Genomic DNA, 3,407 nt, shown 5'->3' with positions numbered 1-3,407 from the left:
TTGACCAACTCGAGCCTTTGTCGAGAGTGGTCACTTTTGTCTGACGTCACATATACTCTCCATATTGCAACGGTCTCTCGTTCTGCCACAGATACAGCTGAGCAAAAAGTGCATCCAGCGCTGACCGCTCCTCACAAAGACCTTGCAAAAGTTGACCAACTCGGTCCTTTGTCGAGAGGGGTCAGTTTTGTGTGACGTCACTGAGACGTGCATTTCCTGAATGCAGTTTCTAACGGTCTTCCTTTTCTTCTCAGTCTATGTATGTAGGCGGACACACACACACACGCACACACACACACACACACACATATATATATACATATATATACATATATATGTATATATACATATATATACATATATATGTATATATATGTATATATATATGGAAACACACATAAACATATAGGAATACAAACATATATGTATATACATATATATATGTATATGTGTATATGTATATACATATGCATATCAAGGGCGGACATATTCGTTTTATTATAATCGAATTCATCAATTATGTAGGAAAAAAAATCCGATACATTATCAGTACTCGATTATCTACAATGTTTACTCTAAGATAGATCCTGTGCAAGCTCCTCCGCAGCTGCCCTCTTTGCCCACTCCTCCACCCCACCCCCCCCACTCTGCCATTCTTTTACTGCGCCACCTCTCTGCCATTCCTCCACTACACAATTAACTTGCCATTCCTCTATCACACTATCACTATGCTCTTCTCCGTATATAATTATAATCACTAATGACTGGGGTAACATTAAGCAACATGTAGTTTCTACAAGCAGATAGGAGATTGAAAAAAAAAAGTGTACATAAACTACACATCAATATCGCAAACAAACTGAAGTACAAGAAAGTATTACATTTCTTGTGGCATAACATCACTATATCCATAAAGTCAGTCCGTCCTAATCATCAAGGTTCTCTATCAGGCATGTACTTTTTTCGTACACAGGGTCAAAATACTTATATAAGATAAGTGTTCATAGTAAACAAGGACAATGTGTGTGAGGAAGTGTGTGACGAAGATATTTTTTGATGTCATGTATATAAGGCGGCATGCTATTGGAGCATGTGTCAAAATTTGCTTTAACGACTGTAAATAGTTATTTCTAAAATCAATAGAAATGTTACATTACATAAATTAATTATCTTTTCTTAAACTGTCCAGATATACCAATATGAATAAAAAATATTAAAACAAGTCTAACATTATCAAAGCCATGTGTTTCATCATCACTTGGTGCAGCTGATTTAAAGAGTAGAGCCAAGAAGAAACAGACTAAAGCAATTTCCCATGCCGGGAATCGAACCCGGGCCTCCTGGGTGAAAGCCAGGTATCCTAGCCACTAGACCACATGGGAGATACATGGATACATATATCATAACTTTATATTCTAAACTCTCGTTTTAACTGATTATCAGATAAAGCATAAGGAGTACCATTATCTCTCAGAAAGTTCATTACCTCAGTTTCTTTCCATCTTCGGCTCGACGCCATGCATACCTGACCACCTTGTATTCTTTATGGGAAGGAGTCACTTCTAAATGAGACATACTGTGTGCTTGAATGAACAGGTTCACGTTACTAAATATTTGATAATAACAAACCAGTACATATAAAAAGAGAGAAACATGAAAAAGATTGAACAAAGGCCTAAACTTCAGTGGGATCATGAATCGATCACCGCTTTACTAATGTTGACCTTCTTAATGAGAGAAGTCAGTACTGTGTGATGACACTGGCATTTGTATTACAGAAGTGGATTTCTTAACTCTCCAAATATCTCTCCTACACACATACATACACACCCACACACACACCCACACCCACACACGCACACACACATATACACCCAGTTTAAGCATTAATATTCTACAGAGAAGAAAGGAACAGATGAGCACAAAGGTTTCAGCAAAACGATCACTAAGTACTCACCGACTCTCACAAGAGGCCAAAATGTTGACCAACTCGAGCCTTTGTCGAGAGGGGTCACTTTTGTCTGACGTCACAAATACTCTCCAGATTGCAACGGTCTCTCGTTCTGTCACAGACACAGCTGAGCAAAAAGTGCATCCAGCGCTGACCGGTCCTCACAAAGGCCTTGCAAAAGCTGACCAACTCGGTCCTTTGTCGAGAGGGGTCAGTTTTGTGTGACGTCACTGAGACGTGCATTTCCTGAGTGCAGTTCCTAACGGTCTTCCTCTCTTCTCAGTCTATAAATGTAGGCAGACACACACACACACGCACACACATACACACACACACACACACACACACACACACAAAGACACACACACACACATATATATATATATAAATATACATATATATACATATATATGTATATATATGTATATATACTGTATATGGAAACACACATAAACATATAGGAATACAAACATATATATATATATATATATATATATATATGTATATGTGTATATGTATATATATATATATATACATATCAAGGATGGACATATTCGCTTCATTATAATCGAATTCATCAAATACTTAGGAAAAAAAATCCGATACATTATCAGTACTCGATTATCTACAATGTTTACTCTAAGATAGATCCTGTGCAAGCTCCTCCGCAGCTGCCCTCCTTGCCCACTCCTCCACCCCCCCCCCCCCCCCACTCTGCCATTCTTTTACTGCGCCACCTGTCTGCCATTCCTCCACTACACAATTAACTTGCCATTTCTCTATCACACTAACACTCTGCCCTTCTCCGTATTAAATTATAATCACTAATGATTGGGGTAACATTAAACAACATGCAGTTTCTACAAGCAGATAGGAGATTAAAAAAAAAAAAAAAAAAAGTGCACACGAACTACACATCAATATCGTAAACAAACTGAAGTACAAGAAAGTATTACATTTATTGTGGCATAACATCACTATATCCATAAAGTCAGTCCGTCCTAATCATCATGGTTCTCTATCAGGCATGTACTTTTTTCGTACACAGGGTCAAAATACTTATATAAGATAAGGGTTCATAGTAAACAAGTACATGTGTGTGAGGAAGTGTGTGACGAAGATATTTTTTGATGTCGTGTATATAAGGCGGCATGCTATTGGAGCATGTGTCAAAATTTGCTTTAACGACTGTAAATAGTTATTTCTAAAATCAATAGAAATGTTACATTACATAAATTAATTATCTTTTCTTAAACTGTCCAGATATACCAATATGAATAGAAATTATTAAAACAAGTCTAACATTATTAAAGCCATGTGTTTCATCATCACTTGGTGCAGCTGATTTAAAGAGTAGAGCCAAGAAGAAACAGACTAAAGCAATTTCCCATGCCGGGAATCGAACCCGGGCCTCCTGGGTGAAAGCCAGGTATCCTAGCCACTAGACCACATGGGA

At 37.6% G+C, this 3,407-nt stretch overlaps 2 non-coding genes across 2 annotated transcripts; both read right to left on the bottom strand.

Annotated features, from left to right (window-relative positions):
* Window positions 1–1,310: 1,310 nt before the first annotated feature.
* On the bottom strand, window positions 1,311–1,382 carry Trnae-uuc. The gene has a single exon. It is a non-coding gene; the product is annotated as a tRNA-Glu (tRNA).
* A 1,953-nt stretch (window positions 1,383–3,335) lies between these two features.
* On the bottom strand, window positions 3,336–3,407 carry Trnae-uuc. The gene has a single exon. It is a non-coding gene; the product is annotated as a tRNA-Glu (tRNA).

This window comes from Penaeus chinensis, chromosome 9 (genome assembly GCF_019202785.1).
Source record: "Penaeus chinensis breed Huanghai No. 1 chromosome 9, ASM1920278v2, whole genome shotgun sequence".
NCBI classification, from domain to species: Eukaryota; Metazoa; Arthropoda; class Malacostraca; order Decapoda; family Penaeidae; genus Penaeus; species Penaeus chinensis.
Note: the sequence above shows the minus strand (reverse complement) of the source record. Positions and strands in the feature narration are given on the sequence as shown.